At 37.4% G+C, this 23,482-nt stretch overlaps 2 pseudogenes; one reads left to right on the top strand and one right to left on the bottom strand.

Annotated features, from left to right (window-relative positions):
- The first annotated feature begins 13,180 nt into the window (after positions 1 to 13,180).
- Positions 13,181 to 14,158, top strand: LOC125120668 (olfactory receptor 4P4-like; annotated as a pseudogene).
- A 6,809-nt stretch (positions 14,159 to 20,967) lies between these two features.
- Positions 20,968 to 21,902, bottom strand: LOC125121065 (olfactory receptor 4S2-like; annotated as a pseudogene).
- Positions 21,903 to 23,482: the final 1,580 nt, after the last annotated feature.

Raw genomic sequence — 23,482 nt, forward strand, 5'->3', positions numbered from 1 at the left:
CTAAAGAGTTTCAGGTATCACTGTAGAGAGCAGTGATGAAATATGCAACAGTAGGTACTAAGATGAAGTGAAAAATCTACACCATGAAATGCATGGTCCCTTTTCTCTCACTGCTCCCAGGATGTCAGCAGCCAGAACAGGTCATGTTCTCACCATTTCCTGGGACTATGCACATAGCCCAGGTAAGGGGGTGGGTTTTTTGTTGTTGGTGGTGGTGGGGGGGAGGAGAAAATATAAGATCTGTATTATACTGTCTAATTACCTAAAAATTATACCCCCAGTGCACTTGGATATTTCAAATAACCTTTTTATTTCCTGTACTTTATTTATAAATGAAGAGTTTTTGTTTTCAGGCAAGATGGCAAGACTTAGTGGATGGGAAGACAGAGCAACAGAAACCCATCTTCAAATGAAACCAAGGCGGAATTGGATTGCTGGACCACAAATTGGGTATAGTGACTTTTCTATTTTCGTCAATGATTTAGCTCTGACCTGAAACCTGCCGAATTAATGTTCTTTAGTTGATAAGACTCATTTTCCTACAATGTTCTAAGGTTAGTGGTCACCTATTAATATCTAATTATTAATCTATTATGACCTATATAAAGGTCCTCCCCTCATCCTTCCTGCCAAGCAACCAGACAGTGTATTTCTGCCAATCACTTATTGTGCAGTTCTCTGCAGATTTCTAGTGTGTATATATATCTCCTAATTGCTCTTTATCATGGAAAAAGGTAAATGAAACATAGAGAAGAGTTATGGCATTGCTGTGAGCTGGGGTGTAGTTCGCAGACATGGCTCAGATCTGGCATTGCTGTGGCTCTGGCATAGGCCGGTGACAACAGCTCTGATTAGACCCCTAGCCTGGGAACTTCCATATGCCGCAGGTGTGGCCCTAAAAAGACAAAAGACAAAAAAAAAAGAAAGAAAGAAAAAAGAAAAGTCTGCTTTCACATGGCTCATTTGTCAAAACACAAATTCTTTCACCATATATCTTTTACAATATTCTCCCCCTTCCCTCCAGCTTGTTAGGTCCCTATTCCGAATTTCAGAGGAGAAATCTAAGCAAACCTGATTTATCCTTGAGTTGAATAGATTAAACCTAGGTCATTGGGAAATGTTCAGTTCCATTCCATCCTTTTCTTTGATTCTTTTCAAATTGAAGAGAGTGGATATTGGGCAAGAAAGGAAATAATCATTTTGGATAGAGATGTTAATCATAAACTCGGCAAAGGAACTTGGTTTTTGGGGGGCTTAGTTTTAAATCCCCACTTCTATTTTATCTATATCCCAAGTCTTTCAGAGAATAGGGCCATGACTGCTCTGGCTACTTCCTGCTGAAATGGGGCATAGTCTTGCCTTAGTCTGAATACCAAATTAGAAATATTCCTGAATTCCAAGTCCTGGGTCTTAGTCTTATATGATTAAGATCTCAATCCCTTGCGCATTCTGGTGCAACAGAACTAGTTAAAAGTAGGAGGAATGACAACTGGAACTTCCATGACAAAGTAGATCTCATTCCCTGAGAATTCAGGACAATTAGTCCAACACGCAGTCTGGAACTGTCACTTTGGGAAGACTCTTATCTAGGTAGCCAGTTGTCTACTTTTGTCTAAGTAGGTTTTTAACTTCTAATGTGGTGTTGACATATACAAAACAGGAGCAATGGGCCATAACATAGTTCCTTTTTCCCTGCCAATATCTGGTCTAAAGCAATTTCATTGTCTAAAAATTGAATAGTTGCAAGAGGATATCTTGAAACCATGAAGTTGCAGCCACCAGCTGCCAGCAGGCATTGCTTTAAGAATGGCTGGTGGCATCTCAAGTCTGACACATCTCAGAAAGCTCAAGTTCCCAGCAATACGAGGGCTTGTTTGAAATCATAATGCACCTAGCATCACTTTGGATGTCTAAACTATAGGTATTCCTTTTTTTATTTTTTTAGAGCTACAATTGCAGCATATGGATGTTCCAAGGCTAGGGGTAAAATCAGAGCAATAGCTGCTGGCCTATGCAACAGCCATAGCAATGCAAGCTCCAAGCTGCCTCTGTGACCTACACTGCAGCTCACAGCAATGCTGGATACTTAACCACTGAGCAAGGCCAGGGATCAAACCTGCATCCTCATGGATACTAATCAGATTCATTTCTGCTGTGCCACAACAGGAACTCCAGGTACTCCATTTTTAATAGTATTTTCTTTGGTGGCCAAGGAAGACATCACTTTAATGATTTTAGTGTTTTTCTAGATAAGAGAAGATGCAAGAATTGGGCTTATAAAATATTCTCCTGAAAATATCCAACTGTCTGAAGACCTGTTCTGCCAGTTTTCCCAGAGCACAGAGTGCCTCACTCCTGATCTGCACCTTGAGCTCTTTTAGGAGGAGTTGAAGGTCAGAAACTATGGTGGCTCATGACTCAATCCATGTAGAGGTGTATGGCAAGTGCCAATCTCCAATTCATGGGGCTCCATCATGATCATAAAACTGACAATAATTTTGGGGGTTATTTCATGACCATTTTGTCCCATGGTGCTAGGAATGCTCATTCCCAGGTCTGGCAAAGATTTTGCTGATAGGCCTTTTGATGTCCTCCTACTGGACTAGGTCTTATTACAGTAGCCAAAAGTCTCTGGACCACCTGTCTTACTAGTCTGTTATGTCCAGGAAAATATTCCCTCTTGTTGTAGCTTCCCATATATAGCATTACACTATTACAACATAGATCTGGTAAAGAACTATATATTTGGTTAACTGCTTTGAGTCACTTAGTTATAATGGCTCAGTCACCTATCTGGTAAAATAAAGAACAATAATCTCATAAGACTAGCAAAACACAAGCAATATAGCTAATAGAGTTATGTCTTTTTGATAATGGCCATTCTATTGATTCTTTTCCTGGGTGCAATTAATTTCCTAATGAGTTTCTAATATCCTTTGCAAAAACTCTTGATTATATTTAATTGAGTTATAATATCTCAGAAATTGAATCTTTCAAATTCAGAATTTTTTTTAAAGTATTTTGTTTTTGAATTTGAGAAAATAATTTCCCCTCTAATTTAAGTGTATTTATCCCTGCCCCTTACAGATTCTGTTGAACTCTGACTAATAGTCTTTTTTTTTTTTTTCTTAATCTGTACCTGGCATAGGGAAGTTCCCAGGCCAGGGATCAGACTGACTAATAGTCTTTTTTTTTTTTTTTTTTTTTCTTAATCTGTACCTGGCATAGGGAAGTTCCCAGGCCAGGGATCAGACTGCACTGCTGCTGAAACAATGCTGGATATTTAACCCACTGAACCACAGTGGGAACTCCTCTGACCAGTATTTTTTAAGAGTTTTCATAGGTAAATATAAGCCTTCAATTATTTATTTCAAGTTACATTATTCCTTCATTTCTAAAATACATACGGCTTCAAGTGAGCCGGGGGCATATCTGCCTACAAGATGTTAATTGCTAATTTAAGAGTGGTGTTATGTCCACATTTGGTCTGATCCATTACATATTTTTGTGTATGTGTATGTGTGAATATATATATTTTTAGTCATTTTTGTTTGCAACAGAAACTCAAATTCCACATTAACATCCTCGCCTGTGAGCATTTTATAGACACCAGAAAAAGTTTCAGTCTGGTTCTCCACATTGTTCTGCTATGCTTTATTCAAGTCAATCTTTGTGAGCCAGCTGCCATCCAATTCTCAACACAGATTCTCTTGCCCATGATTTCACTGACCAAAGTCACGTAGACATTCTCACCTCAACATTTGTGTGGTATCTATGAAATCATCCTGGACATCTGGCATCTCACCCAAAATGTGTATCTAACTAGGTTTTGATACTGTTGCTATGTTGCCTCTTTTAGCCACTGTCCTGTTAGCATGCACATGCACACACACCCCAAATATCACACACATGAAAATAATCATTCCTCCTTGTGATGTTTTGACACCAAAAGCACAACAATTAAACCATTTAGGTGGTGAAACATAATTATAAGTGTAGTTCAAGGAAAAAATGTAAAAATAAATCCCTTAAATTGTATGTTACTTTTCCATCATAAAATAATCAAGACCATGAATGTTATTTCAGGAATTTATTCTGTGGTTACTATTGAAGTTCTATTAGAATGGACTGCATAATTTGAAAACAAATGTATAACTTGAATTCTAACTATACAATTAAAATATTAAAGATGGTTTCAAAATATTCAGCATATTATATTACCTTATTTTAAATTGAATATCCAAAAAACTTTACTAAGTGATTTTATATGTCAAGTTTTCACAGTTGTATTGGTAAAGCATTTTAGCCACAAATTGGAGTATACTAGTTTGTACTTGCCTATCCTTGTCAAATTGCCTCTTATGCGCCCCTGTGGAAATATTACTATTACCTTTATCACAGTTACCAGCAGATTGTAATGACAGTTTTCAATACTTATCATTACCCTTTTCATCATTAAAATTTAAATTATCAGATAAAAATTGAGAAAGAGTAGACCTTAATGTCATTGAGAAAGAGTAGACCTTAATGTCATTGAGTTAATAATATTTAGAACATAAAAAAATAATACCAATATTTTAAAAACACAAGGCAAAACCCCAAAAAAACAGAACCACAAAGCAAAAACCCTCAGATTATCTATGAAAGGTAAAACAAATGGTCTGGTGAAATTAAATATCATGAATGTAATTGGATGACTTGGAGTATGGAAATTGGTTTTAGGAAAAACGGTGAAAGAGGATAGCTTTTTGGAAATGAGGAAATTAAATTTTGACCTTAATTACATTAAGAAAAAGCTGATGAGCTCCCTCTGTGGCACAGTGGGTTAAGGGCCTGGCATTTTCTCTGAAACAGTCCAGGTTCAATCCCCAGACCTTCACAGTGGATTAAGGATCAGGTGTTGCTGAAGGTGTGGCACAGCATTGTCTTAGGTCTGTAGTGATTTGCAGCTGTGGCTGATTCAACTCCCCCCCAACCATCCCCCTGCTGCTGGCCCTGGAACTTCCATATGCCTTGGATGCATCCTCCCCAAAAAAAAGCTGAATACTTTCAATTTCAATAAATAATTAGCTTTAGTGATGGAAGCAGAGGAAGACTCAATATATATAATGAATGCATTAGGGTTCGTTCCCTATGTAGAAAGTAGTAAGACTAATCTTACAGGTTTTTGGCCACTAAACATAAAACCTACATTTGATATTTAACATCATATATTTGAAACAATCTAAAATAATTCATTTTTAAAAGTTTGAAAAGCAGAACCATTAGCAAAGTACAATCACCAGTGATTTTTATCTGCCTTGTCCAAGAAGCGCCATAGGGATTGCACCCAGGTCCCTCCAGTGCCTTTAAATAGTCTTCCTGACTCTTTCAGAGCAGATATTCTGGGAACCCCCAAACCCCATGCAGTTAGGGAAGTGGATCTTGCTGATCATTACTGAATCAAAGGGAAAAAAGAAAAGAGAAAAAGGCCATTATGCAACTGACATTTTCTTGCAGTTCTGTGATATAATTCTTATTCCCATTCTGAGTATACATAAAGCTAGTTTTTGAGATATATTTATTGGAGAGATAATTTGAAAACTAGATACCAAGCATGAGAATTTCTCATTGCTTTTTTCCCCTAAGAGATCTTTATTATTTTGATTTAAAATATATAATTTCATAATCTAATCAATCTTATATATATTTAATTTGTTGCATGAGTTCAAGAAAACAAGACTATATCTTCAAATACTGATTGGAATTGGATGTTATCAAATATGTGAGTTCTTATTTTCCTTTCTCGTTCTCCATCTTTTCTTTTTTCCTTGCTTTTTAAATTTTTTTCATGCATGTGTCTATATGTCAACTATATGAACATGTATATATATATATATATAAAATCAAATATCCTTATCTGCTTTTTTCCCAAATAAATTATTTTTTCCTGAATATGTATTCTAAAAAATTGGTCTTCTTGGTAGCTACTTCTTTTATGATATTTACTAGCTTCTAAGCCTATAAGTTGTGTCATACTATAATTCAGCATTTTAATTGTTCACAAAAAACTTTAAGCCTGTTTTAACAGAAAATGGACAATGGGAATGCCATCTTGAAATCCTGGTTTTCAGACCTTGGACTTTGAGTCCTATCCTGGGATTGCTAGGATAAGAGGTTAAATGAATTTTAGAATATTTTGAAACCTACTTTGGACAGAAAAGCGATGATAAAAAAATAAAAGTTGGAAATATAAAATAGTTAAATAAGTCAATAAATAAGCAGAATAAAGATGATAAATGATGACAATTATTTGATAAATTATTTAGTCAGTAAGTTGGTGTAAAAAAAATTTCTTGGCAGCTGAAAAAAAACCATGAAGATGATGATTCCTTATTTTCTTAAGAGGAAACAGATACTAAAATTTGAGGGACTTTCTCCTAAATCAAACAGATCAGTAGCAGAATCTACATTTCTTTGCTTCATGTGTCTTAGGTCTGCAATGATTTGCAATAATCTTTGATGTTGGAAATAAATTGGGGTAGTGTAGTAGGAAATTTCAGTGGCCACAGTTGGAGAAGTTGAAATTATATAATTAATAGCTATTTCTTTATTGAAAATCATGTATATATTATTCAAATTTTAAAAAATACAGAAACTTAAAAATGACCTACATAAAATATATGAATGAATATATGAATTAAATAACTCTTTTCTTGAAGTGTTTGATTCAAGTATTCCTAACTATAACTTGTAGACTTCTGAAAGTCATCATAAATAAATGTTTACCTTGATTTCTGTTCTCTCACTTGTGGGAAATTCTATTAGGTACCCCATATCCTGGTAGTTATTTAGGGATTTTTCAGTAGTGACCAGATGTCAAAATAGTTTCTTTTTTTTCTTTTGTCCTTTTAAGGGCCACACCCATGGCACATAGGGGTTCCCAGGCTAGGGGTCTAATTGGAGCTGTTGCTGCTGACCTACACCACAGCCACAGCAACACTGGATCCTTAACCCACTGAGCAAGGCCAGGGATCAAACCCACCCCTCATGGTTCATAGTTGGATTTGTTTCCACTGCTCCATGACAGGAACTCCCCAGAAAAGTTTCTAACATCTGTAGAAATCTATATTCAGTAGTATGTTAAACTCATTGAAGACAATTTATACCTGAGCTCCCTTTGTTTTATAAATGGTGAAGCATTTATGGCATATGAATCTTTTTTTTTTGAATTAGTAATGAAATAGTTGATTTTAGTTAATTCTTGTGAGGTATTAGATGCACATATTTGTATCTATATATTTTATAGGGATTTTTAAATTGGATTCTCACAAGATTTCTATGTGGTAGGTACTATTATTATCACTGTTTTCAGTTGTAAAAACAACAGCAAAACAACAAACAAGCCTCAGAGAATATGTAACATGCCTAAAATTATTCAACAGTTAAGTAATGGGCCATCTACTGCAACCCATTTGGTGTAACTCAAAGCACCCTCAGTTACTATGATAACCTGCCTTCCTTGTAAGTACAATTGCAAATTTTCTTTTAGAAATAAAGATTAGTCAGTCTTTTTTCCTAAGAAACATTTTCTGGGAGATAGAGGAAACCAAAATAATGCTGAAAATCAGGACTTGGGTGGTTGTGGTTGTTTTTCCCTTTTTATTCCTTTTTCAATTCTGTGGTAAGGCAGAGTGAACATTAGTTTCTTAACTATTCCTTTTAGGATACTTTCCAGTGTAGGTTTCTTAATTGAGTAGCAGAGCTGATGTTTTCAGTTAATTAGAAGCAGTAGATATGAATGTTCTTTCCACTGAATCCACCACATATCAGATACCTTTTGTGTAGCACGACCTAAGTATTCAGCATCCTCTGTTACAAAAGTATTGTTTTCTTCCATTAAAACTATGATGAGTCAGTATTAGTTCAGCAAAACAGAGGTATGAAAAAGAAAATTATAAATTTGTCTTCAATAATAGCAGTTATTAGATTTAAGAAATAATCTTCAGATTTATTGAAATCTTATCACATTTACACAACTATAACTAGACTTTTTAATGCTGATATGAAAACCATATTGGAGTTCCTGTTGGGGGCCAGCAGTAATGAACATGATTAGTATCCATGAGGACACAGGTTCCATCCCTGGCCTCACTCTATGGGTTACGGATCCCGTGTTGCCATGAGCTGTGGTGTAGTTTGCAAACATGTCTTGGATCCCATATTGCTGTGGCTGGGGTATAGGCCAGCAGCTGTAGCTCTGATTCAATCCCTAGCCTGGTGATTTATATATGCTGGGGGCACACGCCTAAAAAGCCAAAAAAAACCCAAAAATAATCCACTGTATCATGTAAAAAGGGATGCATATATTAGCATAAATGTAGATTTATTATATATATAGATGAGTTTCCTGTTTTCTTATATTAGATATCTCCTTATGGAGGAGAGTGAGGTGGATAGAAATGTATCAGTCTGTAATGTTTATATCTTTTATGACAATTGATGGCATATTGTGCTCTACATTTACCAAAGTAATTGACCCAGCTTTTAAATATGTTTCAATTCTGAAAGGTATGTCTGTCCTTTTGTTCTTACTTTTATTTTTTTTAATTTTTAATGATTTTTATTTTTTCTATTACAGTTGGTTTACAGTGTTCTGTCAATTTCTATAGTACAGAAAAGTGACCAAGTCATGCATATATATATATATATATGTGTGTGTGTGTATTCTTTTTCACACATTATCCTCCATATATCACACACACATATATATATTCTTTTTCTCACATTATCATCCATCATGTTCCATCATAAGTGACCAGATACAGTTCCCTCTGCTACACAGCAGGATCTCATTGCTTATCCACTCCAAATGCAATAGTTTGCATCTAATCCCAGACCTTCCCATCCCCCCGTCCCCCTTGGCAACCACAAGTCTGTTCTCCAAGTGCATGAGTTTCTTTTTTGTGGGAAGTTTCATTTGTGCCGTATATTGGATTCCAGATATAAGTGATACCATATAGTATTTGTCTTTTTTCTTTTTGACTTAATTTCACTCAGTATGAGAGTCTCTAGTTCCATCCATATTGCTGCAAATGGCATTATGTCGTTCCTTTTTATGGTTGAGTAGTATTCCATTGTGTATATATACCACTTCTTCTTAATCCTTTCACCTGTGGATGGACATTTAGGTTATTTCCATGTCTTGGCTATTGTGAACAGTGCTGCAATGAACATGCGGGTGCATGTGTCTTTTTCAAGGAAAGTTTTGTCTGAATATATGCCCAAGAGTGGGATTGCTGGGTCATATGGTGGTTCTATATGTAGTTTTCTGAGATATTTCCATACTGTTTTTCATAATGGTTGTGCCAATTTACATTACCATCAACAGTGTAGGAGGGTTCCTTTTTCTTCACGCCTCCTCCAGAATTTGTTATTTGTGGACTTCCTAACGATGGCCATTCTGATAAGTGAGAGGTGGTACCTCATAGTAATTTTGATTTTCATTTCTCTAATAATCAGTGATGCTGAGCATTTTTTCATGTGCTTGTTGGCCATCTGTATATTTTCTTTGGAGAAATGTCTATTCAGTTCTTCTGCCCATTTTTTAATTGGGCTGCTGGGTTGGTTTGTTTGCTTGTTTTTTGTAGTTGAGTTGTATAAGTTATTTGTATATTTTTGAGTTTAAGCCCTTGTCAGTTGCATTGTTTGAAATTATTTTATCCTAGTCCATAGATTATCCTTTTTTATGGTTTCCTTTGCTGTGCAAAAGCTTGTCAGTTTGATTAGGTCCCATTAGTTTATTTTTGATTTTATTTCTGTTGCCTTGGGAGACTGACCTAAGACAACATTTGTAAGGTTGGTGTCAAAGAATGCCTATGTACTCTTCTATGAGTTTGATGGTGTGTCGTCTTATGTTTAAGTCTTTAAGTCATTTTGAGTTTATTTTTGTGCATGGTGTGAGGGTGTGTTCCAATTTCATTGATTTACTTGTGGATGTCCAGTTTTACCAGAAACCCTTGCTGAAAAGACTGTCTTTTTTCCCATTTTATATTCCTGCCTCCTTCATCAAAAATTAATTTACTGTAGGGGTCTGGGTTTATTTCTGGGTTCTCTATTCTGTTCCATTGGTCTGTATGTCTGTTTTTGTGCCACTACTAGACTTTTGATTAGTATGGCTCTGTAATATTGACTGAAGTCTGGGAGAGTTATGCCTCCTGTTTGGTTTTTGATCCTCGGGACTGCTTTGGCAATTTGGGTCTATTATGGTTCCATATAAACTTTTGGATTGTTTGTTCTAGTTCTGTGAAAAATGTCATGGTTAATTTGATGGAGATAGAATTGAATCTGTAGATCACTTTGGTAGTATGGCCATCATTATGATATTAATTCTTTCATTCTAAGAGCATGGAATATCTTTTATTTTCTTGATTCCTCTTTAATTTTCTTGATTAATGTTTTATAGTTCTCATCATGTAAGTCTTTCACCTCCTTGGTCAGGTTTATTCCTAGGTATTTAATTTTTGGGGTGTGATTTTAAAAGGTATTTTATTTTTGTATTCCTTTTCTAATATTTCCCTGTTAGTATACAGAAATGCAGCAGATTTCTGAATGTTAATCTGGTATCCTGCTACTTTGCTGAATTCATTGATCAGTTTGCATACTTTTTGTGTTGAGTGTTTAGGGTTGTCTATGTAGTATCATGTCGTCTGCATACAGTGACAATTTTACCTCTTCTCTTCCAGTTTGGATACTTTTTATTTCTATTGTTTGTTTGATTGCTGTAGCTAGGACTTCCAAAACTATGTTGAATAAAAGTGGTGAGAGTGGGCATACTTGTCTTGTTCCAGATTTTAGTGTGAAGACTTTCAGCTTTTTTCCATTGAGTATTATATTTGCTGTGGATTTTTCATAAATGGCTTTTATTATTTTAAAGTGTGTTCCCTCTATGCCCACTTTGGTAAGTGTTCATCCTTTATGAATGGATGTTGGATTTTGTCAAATGCTTTTTCTGCATCTACTGAGATGATTGTGTGGTTTTTGACTTTTCTTTTGTTAATGTGGTGTATGATGTTGATTGTTTTGTGTGTGTTGAACCATCCTTGTGAACCTAGGATGAATCCAACTTGGTTGTGGTGTATGATTTTTTTTTTTATATGTTGTTGGATTTGGTTGGCTAAAATTTTGTTGAGAATTTTCACATCTATGTTCATCAAAGATAATGGCCTATAATTTTCTTTTTTTGGTAGTTTCTTTGTTTGGTTTGGGGATTAGGGTGATGATTGCTTCATAGACTGTCTTTGGTAGTGTTCCTTTTCTTAAAACTTTGGAAAAATTTAAGGAGGATTGGTATAAGTTACTCTTTGTATGTTTGGTAGAATTCTCTTTTGAAGCCATCTGGCCCTGGACTTTTGTTTATAGGGAGTGTTTTTTATTACACATTCAATTTCATTTCTTGTTATCAATCTTTTCAGTTGATCTGTTTCTTCTTGATTCAGTTTTGTCAGGTTCTAAGTCTCTAGAAAGTTGTCTATTTCTTCTATGTTGTCAAATTTGTTGGCCTACAATTATTCACAGTATTCTCATTACTTTTTTTTGTATTTCTTTATAACTTTTGAGATTTCTCCTTTTTCATTTCTTATTTTTTCCTTATATTTTTTCTCTCCTCTTCTTGGTATGGTTTTATTGTTTTTTTTTTTTTTTTCCTATTTTCTAAATCTCTATTTTGTTGATTTCCTCGTTGATTTTTATGATTTCCTTCCTTCCACTGACTTTACGTTTTGTTTGTTCTTCTTTTTCTAATTCATTTAGTTGGCGGGTTATGTTGTCAATTTGAGATTTTTCTTCTTTTTTGAGGAACGCCTATATCACTGTGAACTTCCCTCTAAGCGCTGCTTTTGCAGCATCCTGTAGATTTTGAATGGTTTTGTCTTCATTATCATTTGTCTAGAGGTATTTTTAAATTTCCTTTTTGATTTCCTAAAGTCAAGCTAACTACTTTGGATATTAGCAATTTCTAATTTTGGAATCATATTCTCTAATTTCATGAAATATTTTGTCACAACTTTTGTTTTAATTATTAAATGTGTTGGTTAATTTAGGAAAATATACATCTTAAAACAAATGCCAGATGGAATAAAGTGCAATGTTCAGTTGCTGTAATAACCTTCACAAAGAGGCTGACAAATGTTATCAATGTATAGGGTTTATCATTTTATAAAACTGAGCCTTGAGGTTTTTTAATATATTTTAGGTCATCTTGGAGAAAGGTACTAAGAGATGTAGTGCTATATTTTGCACCAATGAAATATTTCCTTTGTAACTAAAATATTCCAGGACTTCGTCCCATGGACATATGATGAGCCTGGTAAGGAAAGAGATTCAGTTTAAGGTGTTTGAAAGGACTGAGTGAAAAAACATCTCTAAATGCTGTCTGCTCCTCCAAGGGTGCTGTCACAAAAGGAAGTGCCTTAAAGTGTGACTACAGGACAAAAATGATGAGATCCCCTGGGTTAGACTGGAAAGTGAACTGGGAAATAAGGTTGATTTCAGGAAGCCAGAAATGTCCTAGAAGCCCATACAATGGAGACTTTCCCCCAAAGATGTGATGGTTGCTCTTTTCCTCCCTCCATTTCAAAAATGTTCATGAAAATTTTCTTAAGGCACTTTCTAATATAGTCACTCAGATATTCAAAATTATACCTCATGGAAGTTTAGTGACATTACTAAACTTTCAGTACGTAGCACAGATATAGTCATTGGGAAGGACTAAGAATTATGGTGGCCATCTTGTCATTAAAGAAAAGACATCACCAGTGCTCTTTTACATATAACCAAGATTCAAAAATTACTCTCAGAGTTTAATACTGAAAGTGCATCTCAAAATTTACCCCCAAAAGAGTGTCCTATCTTTAAATATTTACTTTGTTGTTCATAGGAAGTGTGAGGCTTTGACATTTATCATCATGTCAATGAGTTGCTTATTTGCTCTATTCTTGTCACTGTATGTCTGCTCTAATGAACTTTACTTGTGGTTAGAGATTGTGTGTATTTTGTACCTTGCTGTACCCTTAGCACCAAGATAATGACTGTCTTATAATAATGTATATTTACTGAATGAGTGAGTTTTAAATAATTTCACAAAGTTGCATGTTTCAGGCATGTTAACTTCTTCCTCTAAATGATCAGACCCTCAGAAGCAATGGGACATGAAAGCATCACAGAATTCATCCTCCTGGGTCTTTTTAATGATGAGAAGGCAAAGGTTGCCTGCATGGTGCTGTTCTCACTTTGCTACATTGCAATCCTCTCAGGAAACCTGCTCATTCTTCTCACCATCTGGGGCAGCCACCTCAGTGAACAGCCCATGTACTTTTTCCTTAGCTACTTGTCCTTCACGGACATCTGATTTACCTCCACCGTGGCCCCCAAACTCATCACTGACTTATTGGTCCAGCAGATCATCTCCTACAACAGCCGCATGGCCCAGATGTTTTCTGCCCACTTCTTTGGCACCACTGAGATCTTCATCTTGGTGGCCATGGCCTATGACCACTATGCAGCCATCTGCCAATCTCTGCACTATATTGTCATCATGAACAGCCAGGTGTGCTATGTCCTCGTAGTGGCGTCTGCTCTCGGAGCATTTATCCATTCAATCCTGCAAGTACTGATTGTTCTCAGATGTCCCTTCTGTGGCCCCAATCAGATAGACCACTATTTCTGTGATGTGTTCCCCTTGCTGAAGCTGGCCTGCATGGACGCTAGCCTGTTGGTGATCGCAATCATTACCACCACAGGGGTGCTGTCCATTTTGACCTTTGTGGCCTTGGTCATTTCTTACATCATCATCCTGTCCAAGCTGTGGACCTACTCCTCCGAGGGCTACCACAAAGCCCTCTCCACCTGTGACTCCCATGTCACCATCGTGTTCTTGTTCTTCTTGCCCCTCATCTTTACCTATGTCCCCATGGCTGATTCTGTCAGTAACAACATGATTTTTGCCCTGTTTTACACCATGATTGCCCCCATGTTCAACCCTCTCATCTACACACTGAGAAACATAGACTTGAAGGATGCCATGAGGAAAGTGTGGTGCTGAGATTAACTCACCAAAGGGAAGTGTAGCCACTGGGGTGTGTGCCCTTTGCTGGATCTTTTCTGTCCACAGAACCATTAACATGAACACATGCAGAAGGTACAGGGAGATTCTGTACTGCCAGCAAAAGTTGCAAGCCTTGAAGAGAGAGGGCCCCTCTGCCACTTCCCTTTCCCTGTTTTATCCTTTTTTTTTATCTTTTTAGGGCTGCACATGTGGCACATGGAAGTTCCCAGGCCAGGGATCGAATTGGAGATGTAGCTTTGATCTACTCCACAGCTTACAGCAATGCCAGATCCTTAACCCACTGAGTGAGTCCAGGGATCGAACCTGAATCCTCATGGATACTAGTCAGGTTCTTAACCTGCTAAGCCATAATGGGAACTCTTGTCACTTTACTTTTTTGGGACTGTACTGGGGGAGTAGATCTAACACTCTAGAACTTATGACTAACATTCTGGAACATTCTGTCCTTAACAATCACTGGGATAGTGGGCATCAAAGCATGTTTGTCAGGGCAAATTACAAAGACTGCAAGATTTAACATCTGTGTCCATCATAACTGAGACCCCTCTCACAGAGCTGTCCGAAACACGTCCATATTTTTAAGGCTTCCACTGCAGTGATTTTAAAAAAGCAATGTGAAACATTTTACAAATGTTTTATACCTTAATTCTTTTAGTTACACATTGTGCTTCTAAAAAATGCAGTATAAATATACTACTCATACCATATTTATGGATGTTGTTGTAATTAATACTTAGTGCCTTATCAGTGGTAATTAGAAGTTTTAAATTGGATAATGAACTATTTTTTCAATCTTAGAAATGTAATTTTGTTATGTTATTTATCACCTCCCTTTTTTTGGGGGGGGATCAATGTCTTTAGCTTGTGAGGAAAAAATAATGTTATGGAGACTTGCCAGGGCCCTCAAGTTATGGCAGAGCTGAGTCTCCTAATTCCCACTCCAGGATTCTTCCCACCATATTTCCTTCCTGACATAGCTGAACCTTGAATGCCTCCATTGACAGGGAGGTTACCACATCCCGAGGTCACTCAGGACATGATTTTGAAGTTTTAGTGTTAGAAATGTCTTCTGAAAATTGAGCCAGAACCTGCTTGCCCCTAATTTCTGTCTTTCCTTCTTGTTCTTCCCCCATAAGTCATGCAGAGGACAACTGGTTCTAGACTAGAGTTTCTCAGCCCCTGGGGCCAGAGGAGTTTTTGTTGTGCGTGTTTGGGGGGTGGTGTATGAGTGTAGGAGGAGTTTGTGCATTGTAGGATTGGAACAGAATTCTTGGACTTGACCTCCTGGATCCCATACCCTCTCAGTCGTGACATTGAGTTTCTCTAGACATTTGCCATGTGCGCGCCAGGGGTAAAATCACTCCAGTAAAGAGCTGCCATTCTGTAGGAATGACAGTCCAAGGTTTCAGGGTCTCTCAGGAGCCCAGAAGGAGTTAGCTCCCTTGTCTCCACCCAAAGAAGCCAGCACCATAGCCCAGGGGGAGGTAATGGACAGGCCATAAGCTTCTCCTTTAGAAAATAATGACACAGATTCAATTAGGTGCCTCAGTCTCAGGAGTTCTGGAGCTCATTTCTGAGCTCCATGATGGCCCTCTGGGTATCTCTGATGTAGAAGCAAGACTTGGCATCATGGGAATATCTTGACTTGGCACTCAAGCCGAAGAAGAGGCAGCTCCCTCCTCATATATTTTTACTTCTGGAAAGAAAAGGGTCTGTCTTTGAGAAGGGGATGTGATAATAACTCCAAGCCCTGCTGATGGAGAAGATTAGTTCCACATGCAGACAGATGGGAGAGGAAGCTGGGGTGAGGAAGGTAGACCATAGGGCACTTCTGGAAGACAGCCTGAAGTGGTCAGTGCTCTGCTCACTTCAACAACCCCCCCCAAAAGAGTTTAGCCACAACTTGAAAAGTAACCCCCTCAGGTCATCATGCAGGAGGCCGGAGGCCCCACATGCACTAGCGGCAGAGAGGTCTGCTTCATGTGGAAGACCTGCCTGATTCATATTGGAAATAAAGGCCAAAGACATTGAGAAATGGACACTGGCATAGTGTGGCTGGGCAGCCTGATGGCCAGGCCACCAAGTGGGGCCTTATCCCCTCATTTTAAAAGTCTTCACAGTGTACTAATTGATACTTTTTGTAAATATGCAAAGTGAATATCTCCCACTCTGTGAAAGATCATGAGCTGCAGGAAGCACAAGGCTGAAGGGATGGATGTTCCTGGGATGCATTTGGTTAACTCTCTCTGTTCCTCATGCTAATAGTATGTTTTTATGTTTTCTTCTATTATCCAAGCTCTGAAAATCTGTCTCATATCCACTCACACAGTTCCTCAGAGGAGGGAGAACGATTAGACTAAGAAGTAGGTATAAACTGGGGCATAAGCTAAGATCAATTTTGGTACATTAAGGTCTTGGTACATTGAGACAAGAATCTTCCAGTTTATGAATTGAAAGAGACTTCTGATGTCACCCAGGGTCTTCTAAGTCCTGGAGGGTGTGTTCACCAAGTTTTCAAATATGAGAGACCCAGACTTCTCATCATCAGGAGCCCCGACCTCTTCAGCCTAGTCTCCACTAAGAAATTGTATGTATTTAAAGAATTATTGTGCCTTGTTCAAAAGGAATCCACATTTTAAGGTGAGGTTTACACACGCAGAAATTAGCTAGAGGTTGATGAAGATTTTGGAAATATAGTTTCTCTTCCAACAAGACCCTGACATGTGTACTGCCTGAAAATTTAGGAGACTTAAAACATGACAGGAGGCAGAAAAATAACGAAGTACATTGAAAAGGATCTGAGCAAGACAATAGCAAAGCAAGTCAGGGTTTTGTTTTGACATAGATCTGGTGGTGACTACCTCCTGGGAGGCTGATCCAATTCAGTAAGGCAAAGGGTGACAGAACTGCCAGAGCTGCATGGGCAGCTGTCAAATTCTGGTGTTTATTTTTCATAAGCCTGTTCCTGATGCTTATGTAGGCCACTTTTTCCAGTGATGGACTATATTTTCTTACTGTGACAAATTAACTATTTTGTTGCTTCTAAGAAAAGACATGTCTTAAAGAAGTCTATTTCAACATGGCTCATACTTACCTTGTGTCGACTCTATTCTTATAATTTACCAACAAAGGAGGGGTGAAAAGGAATCTACCCAAGTGTGGTAGTACTATGCCCTTCTCTTCCTATGTGTTATCCTGGATGAAATAGAGGGAGGGAGACTGGCTGCCTACTTAGGTAGTTAGAATTTGCTTTTTATTATTCATTATTTATTTTTTATTATTTATTATGTATCTTATCATCTAATTTATTATTCATTATTTATTATTATTTGTACTTATTACTGTCCCTCATGCCCATTCTGCCCTGGTTGGCCTTTTACACAGCTCCTTTCAAAGCACTTTCACTAAATACACTGGCGGTTTTACCAATTCAAAAATATGTCTCCCAGGAGCTCCTGTTGTGGCTCAGGGTAATGGACCCAACTAGTATCCATGAGGATATGGATTAGATCCTGACCTTGCTCAATGGGTTACGGATCCGGTGCTGCCATGAGCTGTGGTATAGGTCACAGAGGCAGCTCAGGTCCCATGTTGCTGTGGCTGTGGTGTAGACCAGCTCCAATTTCTCCTAGCCTGAGAAGCTCCACATGCCTCAGGTGAGGCCCTAAAAAGCAAAAAAAAAAAAATATAGAATGTGCCTCCCACTCCTACAGTGTGATCATGCTATTCTTAGATAAATCAGCTCAATAATGTCATGTATCAGCCATTCCTAAACTCACCACTTACACATTAGACATTGAAAATTCTTGCTCATGTGTCTTTGGATCAACTGGGGTTCAGCTGACCTAGGTCAGGCTTGACTAGGCTAAATTCCAAACTGCAGAGTAGGCTCAGATACACTTCATGTTGTTTTCCATTTTTTTTTAAATAAAATGAAGTGGTAGGTTAGCCTGAGGAAAATGAAATTTTATATCTGTACATGTGATGTTGGACTGTATCATTGACTTTTATGGAGTACAAAGAGTATGTACAGTGTTGCATCTCTCTACACTGCGGTGCACTTACCTTGTGGATTTTTACACTGAAAGTGTAGAAGAAGAATGATTTTGAAGATCTGAAGTAAGCGATGAAGTTATATTACACCTCAAAACACAAAACAAAGCAGGTTACCAGGTAAGAACTGAACACATCAGAATACTGTCAAGATGAGGACTTCTCACTCAGTTACTATTTTAAAAAATGTAGTGAAAATTCTGGAGGCTCTGACATGTGATGTATGTTTCAATCTCTTAGATATGTTCAAAAGAGAAAAGGGATAGGACCATGTAGAGGAACATGAAAGCTGTCTTTACCTATTCAATTGAGTAGTACATATTTTATTTATTTTTTTTGCTATTCCAGGGGACAGGAGTATAACCACAGGCTAGAAGATACACAGATATATTTGTTTCTACTGTGAAATAAACTAGGTTATTCATTTAGAAAATGAAAAGTGTTACCATTTATTTTCATCAGTGAAGGCTGTAATCAAAGTCACATCTGCCTTCTTTTAACAGTGAGATTATAAAGCTATATGACTGGCAGCCAATGTATAGATCCTACGTCTATAAAATAAAATGATGTTGTTGATGAGACTCACCCCCACAGAAACTTGAGAGTGTTGAATTATCATGATTCTTGGCCATCTCTTTCCAAGGAACCAAGAAGACTCTCTGGGCTCTTCTGATTGGATTGACTCTGAGGAAATTTTTTTAACCAGAATACATTTATAAAATCAGTGGTAGAAACAAGAAAACCATTTCCTATGTTCTGTTTGTTGATATTTTTTTGTATATATATTTTTATTTTATTTTTTCACTATAGCTGGTTTACAGTGTTCTGTCAATTTTCTACTGTACACCATGGTGACCCAGTTACAAATACATGTATAGATTCTTTGTTTGTTGATCTTTGAGAGTACTGAATCTGTCAGCTTTTACCTTCCCAGGGACTTCAGACTGTCAATATCCCTAATGTCCCTTGATAGTCAAGTCTTTCGTGCAGAGACATAAAGGGAAGAGCATTGTGGAGGACACATCAAATGGATAACATTTATTCATTCCAGAATTTTATAAATTTACTTCAAGTTTAGGTCTTGTTGTGTTACAGCAGAAATATAGAAATATATATCTGAAGGTAAGGCTCTTGAGGTTTTATTGATCCATAAACCCCTTGTGCTCTAAGAACATAAACAATCTCCAGTGTTTCCAAGTCTAAGGTCTTGGATACACCATTTCCTGGATAAAAATTATCAGAGAAGATTGTTAAAATGGCAGATTTGTGTAGACCCTCTAACACTAGCCTACTGGATCAGAAATTCTTGGAATAGATGCTTTTATCTATTCAGAAACCTCTCAAGATGATTTCAATGATCAGACAAGTTTCAGAAGTACCAACCTATGGACCACTTTAAAATTGAGCAAATGGAGGTTCATGTAGATTCAGTGAGTGTATGTCCAAGCATGGACTATTAATAAGCATGGGTTTGTGTGGCCCAGGGACTCCTAACTGTGACTTTGAATCCAGGTATCTTGCTTCATTTTGATCTTTCTTAATTCTGTGAATGCCTAATCATTAGAGATCCTTTTTTAAAGCAATACATAACAGTCATCAACCTAATGTGTGAGTGCAAAATGCACACACATGCACACACACTTGAATAAAATCACACACACAGACACACACACCCAATCCACAACAATAAACACAGACCTAGGTATGGGCAGCAACTTGAATAATAATATTTGTGGAAAAGACAATGTAACACTTGCAGAGAGATAATCAGTGATGTGATCTCAGGTTGGGTGAAGTGAAGGAGGAATATAGCAACAGGAAGTGTCAGTTCACATAAGAAAGATATGTTTACTTGTTCAGAACAAATGCCTCTGGAATCCACAGCTGGAAATCAGGTCATGCTAATCAAGGAAGCAGTGATAAATGGCTCATGGTTTTCAGTAAAGCTGCTTGGTTCAAAGAGTGGAGGGAATATGATTTCCCAACCATGCATTTCAGCAAATTGTGTTGACCCTCTTGATTGAGGCACAATCATGTATTCATTAGAAATATTTTGTTTTCCTTCAGTTTCATGAGCGTTTCCTGTTAGTCACTTTACATTAATAGGGACAGATTCTCTAGCTACAGAGTACTAGTAAAGATGAGTCAATTAGCAGAAGTGCATTCATGGGATGTTAAGGTTAAACTGGGGATCTTAGAGGTAGTTTTTTCCAACTTATTGTTTGGGTGAAGAAACTGAGCTAGAGAAAGAAAAAAGCTTTTTCTCCAAACCAGAGGACAAGGGCAGGTCTTTTGTTTTCCAAATCTGTTCTTTTATCTCGTTGATGTTCTGTGCATACAGCCCCCCCCAGTCCCAACCTCAGGAAACTTAGTTTTCACTGTTTTAGAGGATTTGTATCAGAACACCTCAGATCTATGTCATTTTCCATGTAGCCTTCCATTCATACAGCATATAATTTTGAGTGCACAGTATGTAACGATCATGGTTTTAAATACTAGAAAACAGCCTTACTTCACAGAGGACTCTCATTCTTTAAAGACATTGGCAAATGGGGAAATGGGGAGGAGAAAATCATGGTGCTGAGCATGATCATGCTGAGCTTCTGAGTTTAATGAGATTTCTTTGTCCTTGATATTTTAGAAAATTATGCTTATGGACTTTTCAAACCAATAAAGTAAGAGTGATTTTAAAATATAGACCATTTTATTCTCTTATTTGCTCCTCCAAAAACATCCCTGTGAGGTTATTATTGCCTTCCCTGTGCAGATGAGAACATTGAAGATCATCCACCTTGCATTGTTACTTCCAACTATTTACCTTTTGCTTCCCAGAAAATCCACCTGCCCACAGTTTCTTCATTGAATTTTTTACTTCTGCATTTCTCAGTGTATAAATCATGGGGTTTAACATAGGGGTGATGATGGTATAAAACAAAGCCACCATCTTATCCTCTGAAAAGGTAGTTTCAGGACGCATATACATGAATGTACAGGGACCAAAAAAGATGATGACCACAGCAATGTGGGAGCCACAGGTGGAAAGAGCTTTGTGTCTGCCTTCTGCTGACTGCTTTCTCAGGTACACCAGGATAAAGATGTAGGAGATGAGCAAGATAACAAAGCTCACCAGAGTGATGATACCACTGTTGGCTATCACAACAACACCAACGACGTATGTATCTGCGCAGGCAAGTTTCAGCAGAGAGTGAATATCACAGAAGTAGTGATTGATCTCATTGGGCCCACAGAAGGGTAGTTGGACTACTAGAGCCACTTGGATAATGGAGTGCAAGAACCCACCTAACCAGGTCCCCAGCAACATTTTATTGCATCTCTCTCTGTCCATGATGGTCATATAGTGTAGGGGTTTACAGATAGCCACATAACAATCATAGGCCATTACAGTAAGGATGAAGATCTCAGTGCAACCCAAGAAGTGTGCGGCAAAGAGCTGCAACATGCACCCATCATAGGAGATCGTTTTGGTCTTGGCCAATAAGTCAACAATCATCTTAGGAGCTATGACTGAAGAGTAACAAACGTCCACAAAAGACAGGTAGTTGAGAAAGAAATACATTGGGGACTTGAAAAGTTTGCCCACATAAACTGTGAGCATGATGAGCAGGTTTCCCAGAAGGATGACAGAGTAGAAGAAAGAAAACACCATGAAACACACTTTCTCAACCTTGAGGTTCTGAGAAAGACCCCAGAAAACAAATTCAGTTACATTGTTTATCTTCTCCATGGAGTTACTCTAGAAGGCCAAATTCCCAAGAGATCATTAACTTATGTGAAAGAAAAATATAACAAAGACCACCAACATTTATGTATAACTCAAAACAAATGAAATGAATCAGCAGAATAGTTAAAAATGGAGAAAAAAATAAAAGGTGCTTCCAGCAGGTTGACTTGTATAAAAAAAATTGAAATCCATATTCTGATCATCTTACTTCAGAATGATAGTCTAGTCATTTCCATCTGATGAGGAAACAGAGTCTAGAGAAATAAACTCCTCTAAGTACACACCTAACCCTGAGTTCACCTCCCTCATCTTTCATTAAGGTTCTTTCCTTTGTTTCTAACAATTTACTTCTTTCTAATCCTTCAAAGGCACTCAACCTAAATTTGAGATACCTTTTGAGTTGGAGGATATGGTAATGTCTATATTTTGAAAAAATGATCTTATTCTCATAAAATTTTAAAATGATAATTTCTGTTTAGTTATTACTAAATACTGTCTATATTCCCTGTGTTATACAATATCAATTCGAGCCTATCTTACACTTTACCTACTGTTTTGTACTTCCCACTCCCTGAGATCTGCAGTGCCCCTCACCACTGCTCCCCACTGGCAACCACTAATTTGTTCTCTAGATTTTTGTGTCTGCTTTTTTGTTATATTTTCTGGTTTGTTTATTTTTCATATTTCACATATAAGTGATACTGTATTTGTTTTTCTCTAACTTTTAAAATTTAGCATCTTATTTTGTATGCAGAAGTCAAAACATACTCCTGACATTTTCCCTTCTGAATACTGCCATGAGGGTTCAATTAGTTGGGACTTGATAACCCTGCAGATGCTTCTCCTTTGAAAACTCTGATCTTTGCGTGCATGAATTTTTGATCCCCTATTTAATATAAAGCTTTTGTGGTCAAGAAGTGGTGTGGAGTAGCAGAAGGTAAATCAAAATTATACAAATCTGGATTCTTAGATATGGTTGCTGTATCTCTAAATAAATCCTTTAGCTTCCTGAGGGCTTCTGTTATTCCATTTGCAAAATAAGAAAGTTTATATAATATAATCTGCTATTTCTACTATGGAATCATCAATTCTTTCAGTTTGGAAAACCATCAGACTCTGAAAAGGAGGCAGAAACAAAGGAAGTGAAAACAATAATAATAAACCTGCTGAAGATACACCAGGAGCTGTTGGATCTGCAATGAAAGAAAGGGAAATTTCATCTTCAAACTGTGTTTCAGGATTCCCCAGGAATTGCTTTGCCTTGGTATTTTAAACATTCCACATTAGACTCTTGCCTTTTTTTTTTTTTTTCTTTTGGACGGCACCCATGGCATACAGAGGTTCCCAGGCTAGGGGTTGAATCAGAGCTGTAGCTGCCAGCCTACACCACAACCACATTGGATCCGAGCTTCATCTGTGACCTACACCACAGCTCATGGCAATGCCAGATCCTTAACCCACTTAGCGAGACTAGAGATCAAACCCACAACCTCATGGTTCCTAGTTGCATTTGTTTCCACTGTGCCACGACAGGAACTCCCACATTCATCTCTTAATGTAAAGAAATAAATAAGTTGGGGGGG

The sequence above is a fragment of the Phacochoerus africanus genome, chromosome 2 (assembly GCF_016906955.1).
Source record: "Phacochoerus africanus isolate WHEZ1 chromosome 2, ROS_Pafr_v1, whole genome shotgun sequence".
NCBI classification, from domain to species: Eukaryota; Metazoa; Chordata; class Mammalia; order Artiodactyla; family Suidae; genus Phacochoerus; species Phacochoerus africanus.